Raw genomic sequence first — 18,332 nt, forward strand, 5'->3', positions numbered from 1 at the left:
TTTTTTCCAATTAAGGGGTAATTTAGCGTGGCCAATCCACCTAGCCTGCACATCTTTGGGATGTGGGGGGAAACCCACGCAGACACGGAGAGAATGTGCAAACTCCACACGGACAGTGACCCAGTATTTTGTTTATTTTGGCTTTACTGAAACTTGATATATCAGCAGGATCAGAGTCCAGGGATAACACAGACGTCCAGTCACAGCTGTCTCTCCAACACACCACCATCCCAGAGACACTCACCTCAGCTGGGTCATTTAGTGGAGAGGCTCCTGAGACACCATCTGATGCGCACCACACAGCTGCTCTGGTGCAACAGGTGAAGGTAGGAACACCGAAGGGGGGGAAGTTCAGAGGGCGTACTGACCACAGGAATCAGCTGCCGTCCAGATGGGCTTTGGGCTTCTGTAGTGGATGGTCCCATCGATCGTGGAGATGTGGTCACAGAGCCAGGAACTACATAAGTGGTTGTCGGCGAGCATCCAGCAGGTGCAGCTGGAAGAGTCCAACTGCATGCAGCAGCAGGAGGTGGCGCCAACCATGCATGACACCCAGGCTAGCACTGCACGGGTGGCGTCCCTGGTGGAGGCATGTAGGGTGAGGGCCTTGGCTGTGGATCAGCATGTCGAACGCCTGCCGCATTCTGTTCAGGTGCTGGCCGAGGCCCAGGACAGGACTGCCCTCCCACAGGAAGCCATGTGCTAGAGCCACCTGGAAATTGCAGCGGTACATCTGAGCGTGGCTCAGTCACAGTGGGTCATGGCTGAGAATGTTGGCGGTATTGCCCAGGTGCTGGCCGATGTGGCGCAGTCAGAGAGGGAGGTGGCTCAATCCCAGAGGGTGATAGTCCACACCCTATGCTCCATGGCCGCGAGCTTGCACACCCTGGTGGAGACCAGAGCGGGCCTCCAGGACTGGTACCGCCAGGTGGTGGGGGGGCCTCAGGGGAGCTTTCAGGAATCACTGGAGGCAGGAAGGGTCCCAGAGGACTGGAAAGTGGCTAAAGTAACACGGCTGTTTAAGAAGGGAGGGAGGCAGAAGATTGGAAATTATAGGCCGGTTAGCCTGACTTCGGTCATTGGTAAGATTTTAGAGTCCGTTATTAAAGATGTGATTGCGGAGTACTTGGAAGTGCATAATAAAATAGGACTGAGTCAGCACGGATTTGTCAAAAGTAGGTCATGTCTGACAAATCTGTTAGAGTTCTTTGAGGAGGTAACAAGGACGTTAGACAAAAGAGAACCAGTGGGCATAATTGATATAGATTTCCAGAAGGCCTTTGACAAGGTGCCGCATAGGAGATTGTTAAATAAGTTCAGAGCGCATGGTGTTAAGGGTAAGATGCTGGCATGGATAGAGGATGGGTAACTGGCAGAAGACAGAGAGTCGGGATAAAGGGGTCATTTTCAGGATGACCCTCAGGAGCCTGTGCTGGAACCACAACTTTTCACAATATCTGGAAGAAGGAACTGAAGGCACTGTCGCTAGGTTTGCAGATGATACAAAGATCTGCAGAGGGACAGGTAGTATTGAGGAAGCAAGGGAGCTGCAGAAGGATTTGGACAAGCTAGGAGAGTGGACAATGAAGTGGTAGATGAAATACAATGTAGAAAAGTGTGTGGTTATGCACATTGGAAAGAGAAATTTAGGCATAGACTATTTTCTAAATGGGGAAATGCCTAGGAAATCAGAAGCACAAAGGGACTTGGGAATCCTTGTTCAGGATTCTCTTAAGGTTAATGTGCAGGTTCTGTCAGCAGTTAAGAAGGCAATGCAATGTTAGCATTCATGCCGAGAGGGCTAGAATACAAGACCAGTGATGTACTTCTGAGGCTGTATTAGGCTCTGGTCAGACCCCATTTGGAGTATTGTGAGTAGTTTTGGGCCCCGTATCTAAGGAAGGATGTGCCGGCCTTTGGAAGGGTCCAGAGGAGGTTCACAAGAATGATCCCTGGAATGAACAGCTTGTCATATTAGGAATGGTTGAGGACTCTGGGTCTGTTGGAGTTGAGAAGGATGAGGGAGGATCTTATTGAGACTTACAGGATACTGCGAGGCCTGCATAAAATGGACGTGGAGAGGATGCTTCTACTTGTAGGAAAAACTAGAATCAGAGGACACAATCTCAGACTAAAGGGACGATCCCTTAAAACAGATGAGGATGGTGAATCTGTGGAACTCTTTGCCGCAGAAGGCTGTGGAGGCCAAATCACTGAGTGTCTTTAAGACAGAGTTGGATAGGTTCTTGATTAATAAGGGGATCAGGAGCTATGGGAGAGGGTAGGAGAATGGGGCTGACAAAATTATCAGCCACGGCTGACTGGCAGAGCAGACTCGATGGGCCGAGTGGCCTAATTCTGCTACTATGTCTTACGGTCTTATGGGAGAGCTCCGCTCGGACCCCTGTCCAATGGAGTAGCCCAGGGGCCATCAGGCACACCAAGGGAGGAGGAGGTGATGGGCCCTGTGCCGGTGACTCCCGCAGGGGCGGTTCTGGAACACCGCAGCACCTTGGACTGCCCCCTCCCCTGCCCCTGGCGCATCTGAAGGGCAGCGGGCAGAACAGGGCGGCACTACACCACCTGGGACACCCGAGCAGCAGCCCCTGAAGATGGCTGTCAACAGGGACCCAGGTCACAGGGCGGGAGTCACAGTAGGCCTCCTCCAATCCTGATGTACCATCTGCATCCTGCTATATCCTCCACAACATCGCGCAGCAGAGGGGCGACGTGTTGGAGAAGCATGAATGGCGGGCCATCTGGGGATCCATCTGGAATTAGTGTTAAGGCCTGTAAGGCCAGAAATTCAGACACCAGTTAGGTTGGCTTGGGTGCGTGGCACAGTTTACTTATAGAGGCTAGGGCACAAATCTGTACATATTTGTGCACATTAAACATCTGTAAACACTGTTACAAACTGCCTTGGTGCTCTGTCAGGTGGTTGTGAGGGCTGGCTGGTCTGGGCTGGCCAGAGAGGGGGTGCAAGGGGTGGGGGGACCTGGGCTCTCTACCCTCAACCCCCTCCTCCCCTTGACCACCTCAATCACCCCAGGGAATCGATGACACCGTATGATGGAATGGCTAGCTCGCTTGCAGGGTTCACCCAGGTGGACGGTAGAAGGTGCTACCGTGGACAGGAGCCAGATGTTACTATATGATGTGGAGCACCACAGCTCATCACAGAGTGGGTTAGCATAATCCTCCATCCCATGGGCCAGTCCTGGTATTACTGCCAACCCAGGGCCTCACCGTGTAGTGCGGTAGGTATGTATCATGGAGGGAGTTACAGATGGGTTGGGGGGGGGGGGGGGCGGGAGAGGGGTGGCGGTGGCTGGGGGGAGGCAGGAATGTGCGGGTGTGGAGGTGGGATGCGGTGTCTGTGCCCTCCCCCGCATCCTCCTCCTTGGAGAAGCCTACCATTCACCCTCCTCCATCACGTCGCCTCTCTGCTGCGCGATGTTGTGCAGGGTGCAGCAGGCCACCGCGTTTTGGGTGACCCACTCAGCGTCATACTGGAGGGCTCCTCCAGAGTGGTCCAGGCACCTGAATTGCATCTTCAGGATGCCGAAGCACATGTTGATCATGCCCCTGTTTGCGGCATGGGCGTCGTTGTAGAGGGTCTCGGCGTTTGCCGTGGCCTCCGGATAGGCGTCATCAGCCATGATTGCAGTGGATAAACCCCAGGGCCGGCCCAAGGCACCGGCAACTCGGGCAGTCGCCCGGGGCGCCATGTGTTAGGGGGCGCCAGAGACTCGGGTCCCGCGCATGCGCAGTTGGGCCGGTGCCAACCAGCGCATGCGCGGTGGCCGCCCTCCCCCAGGGCGACCCCCTCGGGCCCGCCCTCGGGCCCGCCCCCCCCGCGCGCCGCCTCGGGCCCGCGCGCTGCCTCGGGTCCGCCCCCCCGCCGCCTCGGCCCCGCCCCCTGCCTTGCCCCCCCCTGCCCCGCCCCCCCCCGCCCCCCCCGCCCCCCCGAGAATGAAGATATTCATTGAAGATCTGCACAGTGTCTGCGAGGTACGGAGTCCCGTTTCAACACTCACCCAAACACCTAATGTGTTCTGTGGGTGGTCAGGAAATCTGCACAAAGAGTGAGAATCAAGTGGCGTGGATGTCCTGGGATCTGGTCAGTCTATCAGGAAGAATCTGGGATCAGGTCAGTTAATTGAGGCTGGGGGTGGTTGGCAGGGTGTCTGGGTCAGAGTGTTGAAGAAGGGGCTCAATAACATGGCAGGAGGTGATCATTAACGATGAGATGGGGTCAGTGTAATGTGGAGAGGATCAGCTTAAAGGGGTAAGAGTCAGTGTAAGGGTAGGAGGTGGTGGTGTTTGGTGTCTAGGACCAGTAAGTGTAATTGGTGGAGGGGCCAGTCATTGTATTGTGGGAGGGTTAGGATCAGTTGGGATGAACTGTGCATGAGGAGCTGATAGGACTGGTTAAAGTGCAATTTAGTTCCTTTCCTCTATCTAACCCCCGCCCCGCCGTGGCCCCGCCCCCGCCCGCCTCGGCCCCGCCCCCGCCCGCCTCGGCCCCCCCCCGCCCCGCCTCCGCCCCGCCTCGCCCCCCCCCCCCCCCCCCCCCCCCCCAAGGGCGCCGAAGTTCAGCTTGTCCGGGGCGCCAGCAACCCTAGGGCCGGCGCTGATAAACCCTGCCACCCAGGAGCCAATACCCCCAGCTTGGGGGGGGGGGGGGGGGGGGGGGCATCTCGAAGAGGCCAGGAATCATCCAGTGTGCCAGGATGAAGATATTGTCCACACTGTCCGGGGACTAGGCACACACGTGTATGATGCGCATCTGATGGTCACATATCAGCTGCATGTTATCGAGTGGAACCCCTTTCAGTTTGTATAGAGTTTGTAGGGCGATATGCATCCATTGAACAGCCCGTGGACCCGCGGCATGTTGGCGATGGTGGCCAACCCCGCTGCATCCTGGTAGGCCTCGGTCCACATTGAAATGGATGTATTGTGCCGACTGGGCGTATAGGGCTTCCATGACAGCATGGATGCACCTGTTCATCGAGGTCTGTGAGATCCCGGAAGGACACCTTGGCATAAATATTCAGGGAAACCATCACCTCGACAGTCACCAGGAGCACGTGTCCTCCCCCATACCACGCGGTGCCAGGTGTGCCACCACCTGGCAGAAATGTCGCACCACCTCCCTGCTGAGCTGGAGACCCACCTACATGCCCGGACCGGCAGGTCCTTGAATGACAGGCACCGCCGGTACTCAGGAGGCCTCATGAGGCGCCTCCTTGGCACCTCCTCTTCCTACTCAGCCTGTTGGGTGGTTGGTTGTCCATCCTGGACAGCTGCCTCCTATTCCTCTGGGGCACGCTCCGCTGCTGCAGCTTCCTCTCCTCGAGCCGCGCCAGCTCGTACAGCCGCAGGACATCCCCCAGGACTGTGGCAACTAGCAGGAAGGCCACCATTGCTGGTTGAATTCCAATATCCATTGTCTGCAGGGGGTGAAAGGCCGACGTGTTAGCACAGTGCGTAACCTCGTGTCCCCAGGTCCAATGGGCTACATGGTGGCCCCGGTTGACATTGCCGGCTCTGCCCTGCATGACCTCCCTCCCCCCATGATCCCAGCATCACTGGTCTCATCGACCCGGTGCCATGGGGACTCTGGACCTGGTGCCCATTCCTGCTGCCAGGGGTACCGTCGGCTTGCCAGTGGTATGCTCTGCGGCCCCGACCCAGTGTCCCGATAAGGGCTATATTGGGCGTTGCCCTGGGTGGGCTTTTGGTGCCCCGCCGGCGGATGGTGACTGGTTGGGTGGTGGGGGTATTATGGCAGAAGGTGGAGTGCAGGGGTGGTTGGGTGGAGGGTGGGACTGGGGTGGTGTGGTGGGGGCACCCATATGGTCGGTGTCACTCTGGAGAACCATGGGCCAAGGTGGATGGTCAGTGGCGAATTCGGCAAATAGCTGTCCTGTAGGCCATGGTAATGGCGGTCAATGCCTGGACACAGCCCCAGCTCAGCAGTGGGTCACCCCGGCCACTCGGCCTGTTTCCCATCATCCCCTTCCACCCAGCCCCAGCAGGGCCCCTTCCACCCCAGTCAGCCCGGCCATTGTACGGCCCGGCATCCCATGGTCACTTCTCTCCGGGTCCTACCTCCTCTTTCTCTCCCTCAGCAGCCACTTACTGCCGTCACCATGGCCTACAGGGCAGCTATTTGCTGCAGACACCACTGACCATCCACCTTGACCCATGGTTTTTACGAATTTATGATTTTTAAAAGCATAAATGAACCTCGTCGTTGGGAACTCGGCCTATTGGAGGCGGAGATTCGGGGAGGCCCCGGAGAATACCAGGTCAGGCTTGCTAACGATATGCAAGCGGTGTTTCTTGTACGTGCTATCCAGAATGCATTGACGCGGCTGTTGAGGCAACGGAGAATTGTGATTTGGTTGAAATCGGCGCCCGCCGTGATTTCAGCGTTGGAACCGATTCTCCACCCAATCCCGTTTCCCGATTTTGGCATCAGCCATTTGGCCCTTGTTGTTTTGACCCATGAATGGAAACGGAATCATCCTCAGATTGTGGATGATAATCTGAGGAAAACTGGTTGAAGAATTTCATTTTGTTTTGTTAAAATGTGACCTTTTCCCCATGCTGGGAATAAAGAGCCATTCCCCCACCTCCCATTGAGAAGAATGGAAACACGTTGTTTGTCATTTAGCCAATTAAGAAAAGTTCATAAATTTTAGGGTAGTCAGAATCTGAAGATCTAGTAGAGGTGGGACTGGTCCAACAACATAGCTTTGTGCACTTTAATGTCCCTCTATCCACACCTGTCTGTTTGATTGCATGGATTGTGCAATGCACAGATTATAACCGCTCCCCGCATTGTGTTACAATTTATTAATTTGCCGTGAAAGCTAACACAACAGGAATACAAACACAATGGGATAAAGAAACACAGCCTTTAAGGACACAGAGACTTTGCAAGACAAAAACTGTTTTTGCAGAATAACAGAAACTGCAAAAAGGAATCCCATCAGGCGACAAGTCAATGGTCTTTGGAGACCGGGGAGCTATCGAACAGAAATGATTCTAACTGTGGTAATGAGGAAGAATTGCCGGGTGTTTCCCGACAGTGAGGCCGTCACCGGTATCTAATTTAATGAGAGCACCTTATGATGTCCCACGGGCTTCATGCTTCAAATGACCGTACCGCCAACTGATTGCCCGGGATTGTGCCCAGCAGCTTCCCGCTAAAGGATGGAGCATTACTTAACTCAACCCTCACGGTGGGCCTCACGGTAGCATGGTGGTTAGCATCAATGCTTCACAGCTCCAGGGTCCCAGGTTCGATTCCCGGCTGGGTCACTGTCTGTGTGGAGTCTGCACGTCCTCCCCGTGTGTGCGTGGGTTTCCTCCGGTGCTCCGGTTTCCTCCCACAGTCCAAAGATGTGCGGGTTAGGTGGATTGGCCATGCTAAATTGCCCATAGTGTAAAGGTTAATGGGGGGATTGTTGGGTTAGGGGTATGTGGGATTAAGTGGGGTGATCATTGCTCGGCACAACATCGAGGGCCGAAGGGCCTGTTCTGTGCTGTGCTGTGCTGTACTGTTCTATGTTCTATGTTCTAACCCCACACAGCAAACCCTAGACAGCGCGCAGTCATGCCACCGCGCAGACTAGCCCCACGATTCAGAGATGCCGACCTGGCCAGACTGATAGACGCAGTCGAGTCCAGATGGGACACCCTGTTCCCCCGAGGGACTCGGTGAATCAGTCACAGGGCAACCAGTGCTGCCTGGGGAGGCGGTGGCAGCAGCCGTCAGCGTGGGGAGTGTGACAGGTAGGACCGCCACCCAGTTCCACAAGAAGCTAAACGACCTCCATCAGGCCGCAGGGGTGAGTTGGCATCGGCCCCCTGGCACCGGTCCTGCCTGCTACCCCTCTCGCACTGGAGGCCCCCACCTCTGACAACCCAGTGCTTGGCACCTCCCCCCGCACCGCTCCCCCCTCCCATCTGTACAATACCATGGTGTCTAGCACACCCTGGCATTCATTACCACACCCTATCCATGCCCAGCAGTGGTGCACCCGCCTGTCACCCGCCATGTTCCCCCACCCCAACGATGCATGAAGCGTTGGCCTCACATTGCCGCCTGTGTCCCTGCACGAGACGGCCCACAACAGATGAGATAGGGCCCAGAGGATGTCGGGGCGGGGTGCCAGACCTCCGGGTCTCCCCCACTATGAGGTACAAATTCTGGAGACCGTGGACTGAGGACAGATCGGCCACTGATATAGAGATTAGTCACCGCTGCAGAGGTGTGTATCCACCGGCCCTAACCCAGGGGACCTGTCACACATGAGTTGTCATGCCAGGACGATGATCCTTCCCTCTCACTTACCACATGTCCATTCTCCCGCAGGATCTCCATTCAATGGCGCTGCCACCCCCACATCCCCCCCCCCCCCCCCCCCTCCCCCACCGCCGCTCATGAGAACACCTCGGAGGAAAGCTCCGAGGATGCCACCATTGAAGCGTCATGCTTTCATCGCCACCCTCGACCAGCACAAAGACACAGACCTCAGTGGGCAAACATCGTGGACAGGCTTCAGGGCGACAATCTGGTGAACACCACACAATTGCACTGCTCCAGAGCATGGCCCGGTTGCTGAGGACAGTGTGCCAGATGCAGGGGAACATTGGCGAGGCAGGGCAAAGAATGGCCTGCTCACCGAGGGGCATCGCTGAGGGCATCAACACCTTGGTGCAGACATTGGGGAGCTGCTAGGCTGGCAGGTCAATCCAGCTGCCCCTCTGACCCGAGGTGACCCCCAGGGCCCTATAGGCACCGATTGGGAGGAAGGAGCGCTGGAGGTCAACCCGGAACTGCTCTACAGGGAGACAATGGCGGGCACCAGCTCACCAGAGACCACCACCCCCTGACAGCGGCGCATCTTGGGGTCAGCATGCCATTGCCAAGTCAAATGGAGCCCTCCAGCCCCAGGAACATGGTGCAGAAGGAGACCATTCAGCCCATTCAGTCTGCACCGACCCATTTAAGCCCTCGCTTCCACCCTATCCCCGTAACCCAATAACCCCGCCTAACCTTTTTGGTCACTAAGGGCAATTTAGCATGGCCAATCCACCTGACCTGCACGTCTTTGGACTGTAGGAGGAAACCGGAGCACCCGGAGGAAACTCACGCAGACACGGGGAGAGTGTGCAGACTCCGCACAGACAGTGACCCAGCAGGGAATCGAACCTGGGACCCTGGCGCTGTGAAGCCACAGTGCCATCCACTTGTACTACCGTGCTGCCCAATGGCAACTCCAGTGGCATCAAAGGCCGCAGAGTGCGGTAAACAGAGGCCACACCTCTGATGAGCATCCTGGGGAAACACTTAGATGTAGCGGCAGAGCAAGGAGAGCTAAGCAGAGAATCACTGAGTGGGCACTATGCGGAGGGGGGGGGGAGGGGGGGGGGGGGGGCGGGGGCAGCATTATCAGGGCCTAGAGGCAATTGGACTTTCGATTGTACAACATTAAACCATGTTACACCTGAGGCATGCAAAGCCTCAGTGACGTTATTCCGCATTGTGACCATCCTGCACCCCCCTGCCCCAGTTGCCCTCAGACCTCCCCCCAGCCCCAGCAGCTAGGCCCTGCTACTGACCTAACCCCTGCCCCCCAAAGACGTACCACGTGCAGGTGATGGGTGTCAGAGTTCAACCATCATGAGGACATCGCGCGACAAACGCCAGGCAGGAATGTTCCCTTCCAGTTGGGGAACACTTCAGCAATCAAGGGCATTCAGCCTCTGATCTTCGGGTAAGCGTTCTCCAAGGCGACCTTCAGGACCTAAGCGTTCTTCAAGACGACAATGCAGAATCACCGAGCAGAAACTTATCGGCAAGTTCCACACACATGAGTGCAGCCTCTACTGGGACCTCGGATTCATGTCGCATTACATTCACCCCCCACCATCTAGCCTGGGCTTGCAAAATCCTGCCAACTGTCCTGGCTTGTGGTAATTCACACCTCTTTAACCTGTGATTATTCCTCTTTCCAGTTGCTCCGTCTGGACCTGTCGACTTAATTACCTGCAAAGACTCGCATTCAAAGTATCGTATTGCATCATTGACTTTGTCTATGTATGTTTCTGGAAATTACCTCTTCATTCACCTGAGGAAGGAGCTGTGCTCCGAAAGCTAGTGATTTGAAACTAATCTGTTGCACATTTAACCTGGTGTTGTCAGACCTCTTACTGTGCTCACCCCCAGTCCGACGCCGGCATCTCCACATCGCAGATTGAGGTGCATCAGAGCTCAGCTCACAGCAGGTTATCATCACCCTCCTGCCTTTTTTATTGACCCGCTGACAGCGCTGACACAGGCCCATCATCATGGAGTTATGTAACAGACTTGGGAGGGCAGAACAGAGCAATTCCGGGGGGGGGGGGGGGCAGAGAGGTAAGGGGGCAGGTAATAGGTGGGGGAATGGTTGGGGGGGGGTCACAGGTACAGTGGGATGATGATGGGAAGGAGCGAGGTGGGAGGCAAAGCCACGTCCTATGAGAAATGGTTGGGGATGAGGCCTCCCTGCTCTTCCCGGCCTGCTGGACCCTCACTGCCGCCTGTCCTCCATCCTCCACCGTCTGCTGCTCCCACAGGTCTGCCCAGGCTTGATCTCCAGCCCTTCGTGGCACAGTTCCTTCTCGGAGGTGGCCGCATGATCCTCCTCCTCCAGCACATTGCCCCGCTGCTGTGCCAGGTTGTGAAGGGCACAATAGACCATTGCCACATGGGCGACCCTCCAGGGGGTATACTGCAATGCACCACCAGAATGGTCGAGGCATCGGAACCACATTTTAAGCAGTCTGATGCACCGCTCAATGACAGACCAGGTGGCCACATGGGCCCCATTATATCGGTCACCGGCCTCCGTACTGGGTATCTTATCCTCCAAAAGCCAACCTTCAGCTTGGGGTGCCCCTCAAAAATTCTGGGGATCTCCGACTGCCCCAGGATGTAGCTGTCGTGCAATCTCCCAGTAGTCGCACATACGTTTGGCGTTTAGGGAGTGGAAACCCTTCCTGTTGATGAAGGGTACAACCAGACCGCCCGGTACGAGCAAGGTGACATGTGTGCCATCTGTTACTCCCTGGACCGGAAGCATTCCGGCAATGGCAGAGAATCCTGCTGCTTGGGCACCTTGCTGGGTCCAGGTCAAAGTATCTGTAGTCAGCTGCCCGGGCAAACAGGGCACCCCTGACTTCACGGATGCAGGAGCCTGCACATTCTCCCAGTGTCTGTGTGGGTTTCCTCCGGGTGCTCCAGTTTTCTCCCACAAGTCAAGAAAGACTTAGGGCGAAATTCTCCGCCCCCCACGACGGGTGGGAGAATAGCGGGAGGGCCTTCCCGACATTTTTGCCGCCCTCCCGCTATTCTCCCCCCCACCCCGCCGAAGTCCCGACCCGAATCGCTGCCGCCGTTTTTTTACGGCCGGCAGCGATTCACAGCGGTTAGATGGGCCGAAGTCCCAGCCCTTTACGCCGTTTTTACGAACGGCAAACACACCTGGTCTTGCCGTTCGTAAAAACGGCGTGACTAACTCGCTATTAATAACCATGACACCGATTGGCACGGCAGTACCACGGCCGTGCCAAGGGTGCCATGGGCCCGCGATCGGTGGGCACCGATCGCGGGCAGCGGGCCCGATGCCTGCGCACTACTTGTCCTTCCGCCGCCCCGCAGTATCCATTCGCGGGGCGGCTGAGGGGCAACCTGGCCCGCGCATGCGCGGGTTTCGCGCAAAACGCGATGACGTCACCCACGCATGCACGGGTTGGAGTCTTCCAAACTGCGCATGCGCGGCTGACGTCATATGACGCGTCAGCCGGCGCTAACTCCGGCAAGCGGGCTTAACGATTTTCGTTAAGCCCGTCATGCCGGAGCCTACGGCGTCGGGCTGCTAGCCCCGACCGGGGACCAGAATCGGTCCCCGGTCGGGAAGGGGCGCGCTGCCGTAAAACCCGCCCGGGTTTTACGCCAGCTTTACGATTTCTCCCGTTTTGGGAGAATCGCGCCCGTGGTGTTAGGTGAATTGGACACTTTGAATTCTCCCTCAGTGTACCCAAACAGGCGCCAGAATGTGGCAACCAGGGGATTTTCACAGTAACTTCCTTGCGGTGTTAATATAAGCCTACTTGTGACAATAATAATGATTATTATTATTACTTGTGGGCTGTTGGTTGGGATATGTCGCACAAGTCCCCACTCAAGCCCTGGAATGATCCTGAGGCTTAGAAGTTCGGGGCTGCGGTGACCGTGACGCTACTGGGAGTGGGTATCTTCCTCCTCACGAGGACGTGGCACAGTTCCTGCAACATCTCCTTGTTGAGGTGGAGCCTCCTGCTGCACATGCGGACTGTTATCTGTTCGAAGGACCAGCGATGCCTGTACACCTTAGGCTGCTGCTGGCCTTCCCCTCTGGGTCCCTCTCCAGCCCGATGGGCATCCGGGTCCTCAGGGTGGAGGATGGGGCTCTGAACATGGGGCACCACCTTGAGCCTCTGTCGAGGTTGCTGCCGCCTCCTTCTCCAGCATCCGGCCGCCTGGACTGGCAACGCCATTCCTCAGGGTGTCGTCGAACACGCCCTGCACATGCACCCCCGGTCACAGCAATGGTCCCTAGGCACTGGACCGCAGACCCTGTACCCCAGACACTCGCTGGAAAAGTTTCCTTGACTGAGCGCTGGTTTCTGCTCTGGTCCAAACACCCACCCTCTGGTGGTGGGGATTTTCCAGCGCTTGGATGTTCGAATGTTGGTTGATGCCTCTGTGGTGTTGATGCCTCTGGAGTCCAAGACATGTTCAACCCCACAGCCTGATTAAAATGTTAGGCACTAACAACCACCTGCATCATGGCACAACTACCCACGGGAGTTCACTTGGGAGCTGTGAAGTGCTCACATTCCTGGGGTTGCCTATTCCCCATTAGCAATAGCCTTCAGCTGTGCGGCCAGCAGCCGCCACAGTTAACGGGGGTTAAAGTGATGATCACCATATTACCACGCACAGGGCTCTGGGGGCGTTTGATGCGACAGACAGGCAGCAGTTGGAGCTCCCTCTGTCTGGGGGGCCATGGTGGACTGGTGGGCGCTGGGCCCCCTCGCCCCACTGTCCAGTGGCGACCCCCGAACGATGGTGGCTCACCTTCCCACCCCTGACCAAGCCCGCCCCCCCATCTGGGGGTCTCCCCTCACCCCCGGCCCCGAGCTGCCCCAGTGCCCCCCGGCTGACTGCCTGAAGTTGGCTAATCACCTCATCGGATCCCCACAGCAGGAATTGTACTAGCTTCACATTTTAAAATAGGTGTACTAAATGGCCTCCGCGTGACTGCTCGCTGGGGAGGCAGTTAGATCACAGGATGCTGTTCGATAGGGGGCGTTCCTCGCTGGGGAGGATGCTGTTCGATAGGGGACGTTCCTCGCTGGAGAGGCAGTTAGATCACAGGAAGCTGTTCAATAGGGGGTGCTCCTCGCTGGGTGGATGATGTTCGATAGGGGGCGTTCCTCGCTGGGGAGGATGCTGTTCGATAGGGGGCGTTCCTCGCTGGGGAGGATGCTGTTCGATAGGGGGCGTTCCTCGCTGGGGAGGATGCTGTTCGATAGGGGGCGTTCCTCGCTGGGGAGGATGCTGTTCGATAGGGGGCGCTCCTCGCTGGGGAGGATGCTGTTCGATAGGGGGCGTTCCTCGCTGGGGAGGATGCTGTTCGATAGGGGGCGCTCCTCGCTGGGGAGGATGCTGTTCGATAGGGGGCGCTCCTCGCTGGGGAGGATGCTGTTCGATAGGGGGCGTTCCTCGCTGGGGAGGATGCTGTTCGATAGGGGGCGCTCCTCGCTGGGGAGGATGCTGTTCGATAAGGGATGTTCTTCGCTGGGGAGGCAGTTAGATCACAGGATGCTGTTCAATAAGGGATGTTCTTCCCATTAATGGGATGGAGATCGGTCTTTTAAAAAAAAATTTAGAGTACCCAATTATTTCTTTCCAATTAAGGGCCAATTTAGCGTGGCCAGTCCACGTAACCTGCACATCTTTGGGTTGTGGGGGTGAAACCCACGTGAACACAGGGAGAATGTGCAAACTCCACACTGACAGTCAGTGACCCAGGGTGGGGATCGAACCCGGGTCCTCAGTGCCTTAGGCAGCAGTAAAAACCACGGCACCGCTGTGCCGTCCTGAGATTAGTCTTAATTGGTGATTATTGGTTTCTTGCCACGCCGCAGTGGGGTCCTGATCTTGCTAATGGGAGTGGGCCGGTTAGATCAGAAATGGTTAGATTGTCCGCCGTGGTTCCCGATCTCAGTCTCTCCCACGATCTAACCAGCCCGCTTGTTTTCGCGCCTGGCGCAACGCGGCCGGTAGATCGCGCACTGGGATTGCCGTACGTCCTTTCGTGTTCCAAAGCCTTTTGGATACACCCTTTTATATTTCTTTGTTGCCGCAAAGAGTGAAGGTAATTAGGTGCCCACACTCTGGATTCTTGTTTAACACGGTGAGAGGTTTTATCAAGGCTGTTGCTTATACAATCAAGATAGTAATCTGCTCAAAGTTCGTGCACTCTGTAGACGTCACTACATCTCATGTGACGCAGAACCAGCAGAAATGTATTCACAGATACATAACAACCCTCCCTCTTTACTTCATTCATGCAACAACAATTAACATTTATACAACAGAGAAAATGCTGGAAAATCTCAGCAGGTCTGGCAGCATCTGTAGGGAGAGAAAAGAGCTAACGTTTAGAGTCCAGATGACCCTTTGTCAAAGCTCAGGTAAAAGTGAACTGTCCAGGGTTGAGAGATTATGAGGTTGGAAGCCGTCGAGGGAAAGCATTCGGAGGAAATGAGGTCGCTGACGGTGTTGTAGATAATGGCTGGACAGTCAGTGGTCTGGTTATGGACCAGGGGGAGGTAGGAGGAAGTATCTGAGAGTTGGCGTTCAGCCTCCGCGAGGTAGAGGCCAGTAGGTCAGACGACAACAGCACCCACATTGACGGCAGGTTTGATGACAAAGTCGGGGTTGGACCTGACGGAGTGAAGAGTGGAAAGTTCGGAAGGAGAGAGGTTGGAACGGGTGAGGGGAGTAGAACAATTAAGACGGCCAATGTCCCATCAACAGTTCTCAATGAAAAGATCGATGGCAGGTAATTGTCCCGGCAGGGGTGTTCAATTTGAGGCAGAATGTTGGAGGCACATGAAAGGATCTGTGGAACAGGGGGAGGACTCTTTTTCCAATTTGAGGTTTCAGATTCCAGCATCCGCAACATGTTTCTTTTATTTATACAGCAGATATCCTTCTGTATTATTTCTACACATATATACCGTTCAATAAGGTAGACTCTGTGGTTTAATCAGTTCCTTTTTTGCAGAATTTGGTGTTCTTCAACTCAGTTACTTGCGACCACAGAAGTGAGCTCATTCCTTTATATAGATGTACTCTTATTAGTTATTTCAGTATCTGTCATTATAAGCATTTAAAAGTCCTCAGAAACAGAATCTGAACTTGTCACTGTCTCTGGTCTCCATTCCAAAGTATAACTCTCTAGATCTTCTAAAGGTAGAATCTCTTCAGAAGTTTCAGCAAACTTCTTTGTGGAGCAAGTAACCAATCAGCATGACGTCACCAAATTCTTTCATCATCCCTCTGTACCGTGTATGAAATTGGATCTTTCTTTGCCAAGCTCATAGCTGCTACCTATTTCTCTTTGGTGGTGTAACTCCTAGCTTACACGCTCTCTCCCTGGTTGAATGCTCGCAGCGAAGGTTTACCAGGTTGGTTCCTGGGATGGTGGGACTGTCATATGAGAAGAAACAAAGTCATTTAGGATTATATTCATTTGGGGTTTAGAAGAGTGAGGGGGGATCACATAGAAATGTATCAAATTCTATCAGGACTATACAGGGTAGATTCAGAAAGAATGTTCCCGATAGTGGAGGAGTCCAGAACTAGGGGCCATAATTTGAAGATGAGGGATAAACCTTTTAGAAATGAGGTGAAGAAGAATGTCTTCACCCAGAGAGTGGTGAACCTGGAGAATTCACTACTACAGAAAGTAGTTGAGGCTAAAGCATTGTGTAATTTCAAGAGGGAATTAGGAATAACTCTTGGGGCGAAAGGGATCAAGGGATATGGGGGAAAGGCGGGATCAGGGTATTGATCAATCATGATCATAATGAATGGCGGAGAAGGCTCGAAGGGCCGATTTGCCTACCCCTGCTTCTATTTTCTATGTTTCTATGTATGGCCTTCGAGAGTGGCTGAACACTGAGGCATCCTCTTCTTCCTGCAGCCTCAGCAGTGGCTACACCTATAGGTGGCGCTGTTGAGCTGCTGACCCTCTGATTGGGCCGCCCTCAGTAAAATGCTGCCCAGCATCCTGCCACCCCTCCATGTGGGTGTGGTGAATGTGATTCACACCGGATTATAATCTGTATATACATGTGTCTGTATTGTAAGTGCAGTTGCACTACCTGTCCTCCAGGGGGAGTAGCTCTCGGAATGCTCGAGTTGTATGGGGCTTCTCCCTTGGCTCTGCCCAGGACTCCTCCCCCGAAAGCTGCTGTATAAAAGCTCAGTGCCACATGGTCAGCCGGCCAGTTCACCGAAAGTTCAATGGCTAACCGGCTGGCTCTGTTGTGAGTATATTAAAACCGCTATTCTAATCCTACAAGCACGTGTCCGTAGAATTGCTGGTTCCAACAATTTAATATACTCAGGAAACAGTCGAAGAAATCATGGAAGCAGCCCTCAAGCCCGGACGCCTAGAACTCGACCCAGAGGATGCAGAGGCTAAGGAAATTTTTTGCCACTGGCTGAGATGTTTTAAAGCCTACCTGGCAGAAGCCAGCACCGCCGGAACAACGGAGGAACAAAAACTCAGCCTACTGCACGCGAGGGTAAGCCACAGAATATCCACACAGCTAAATCCGGTCGGTTCTTACACCGCAGCGCTGGCAATATTGGACAAAATGTACGTTAGGCCCATTAACAAGGTTTATGCACGCCACGTGTTTACGACCCGCCGTCAGCGGCCTACAGAAACGCTAACCGAGTTTGTAAGGGAATTGAACAATCTTTCCAATGACTTTAATTATCAAGCCGTTACCGCGGCTGAACATAGGGAGCTTGCTTGTGCGGGACGTTTTCGTGGCGGGCCTTAGGTCTAACTATGTGCGCCAAAGACTGCTAGAAAAGAAGGCCCAGGACTTAGACACTACTGTGGAGGCTGCTACCACTATGGAAGTTTCCTTCCGCAGCCTCACCTCGTTTCCCGCGGACCCCGCGACCTCATCGTGGACCCCCGACCAACAGTCCCCCCAAGCCTGTGCCGCATGGCCCCCCAGCTACCGCGCTGCCAAAGCCAGTTGCTCTGCTGCCCCAGTCAGCTACTCGGCTGCTTCAGCCTGCCATTTCTGTGGCCAAAGCCAGCACCCACGGTAGCACTGCCCGGCCCGTAACGCGACCTGCAGCAGCTGCGGGCGAAAAGGACACTATGCCAGAGTGTGTCTGGCGAAGAAAGCCCCAGCCTCTAACCCTCCCATGGCTCAAAGCACCCGTTCCCTGAATTCACAGGCCTGCAGGCCCCGAAATGCTGCAGCCTGTATGCCGACTCCGCCCCCACCCGACATGTGCGACTCATGGGGGCAGCCATCTTGGCAATCCTCCTCCATGCGGCCGACTATGTGCGACTCATGGGGGCGGCCATCTTGGGATCCATCCCCTTCAAACTCTGAAACTCACCTCGACGACTACGAACTCAGAGGGCAGTCATCACGGGGCCACTCCAGCACAGCTCATCGTGCCGCCAACTACCCGCAACTCAGCGCAGTCACCCTGGATCAATCCCGCCCCAAGCACCTACGAAGTTTGATGGCGGAGGTCCAGATCAACGGGTACAGCACGCCATGCCTCTTTGACTCCGGGAGCACCGAGAGCTTTATACATCCAGAGCTGGTAAGATGCTGTTCGCTTTCTATTTTTCCGGTGAGCCAAACTATTGCCCACGCTTCAGGCTCCCACTCAGTCCAAATCCAAGGACGCACCGTCGCTACGCTCACAATTCGAGGCACTAGTTATTCTAAATTTAAACTTTATGTCCTGCCCGACCTCTGCGTGCCACTCTTATTAGGCCTGGATTTCCAGTGCAACCTCAAGAGCCTCACCCTCAGCTTCGGCGGGCCCCTGCCCCCACTCACTATCTCCAGCCTAACCACGCTGCGCATCTCCCCCCTCTGCTCTTCGCCAATTTCACTCCAGATTGCAAGCCAGTAGCTACTCGCAGCAGGCGATACAGCCT

The 18,332-nt window shown here is 55.2% G+C and overlaps 1 protein-coding gene across 1 annotated transcript in view; it reads left to right on the forward strand.

The window, feature by feature from the left end:
* Positions 1–187: 187 nt before the first annotated feature.
* Positions 188–18,332, forward strand: part of LOC119978802 (mesothelin-like protein) — a 75,638-nt gene continuing 57,493 nt past the window's right edge. Inside the window, exon 1 of the mRNA XM_038820678.1 lies at positions 188–326. The gene's annotated coding sequence lies outside the window, so the exon portion shown is untranslated. The remainder of the gene's footprint in view (positions 327–18,332) is intronic.

Source organism: Scyliorhinus canicula, chromosome 15 (assembly GCF_902713615.1).
Source record: "Scyliorhinus canicula chromosome 15, sScyCan1.1, whole genome shotgun sequence".
Classification (NCBI taxonomy): domain Eukaryota; kingdom Metazoa; phylum Chordata; class Chondrichthyes; order Carcharhiniformes; family Scyliorhinidae; genus Scyliorhinus; species Scyliorhinus canicula.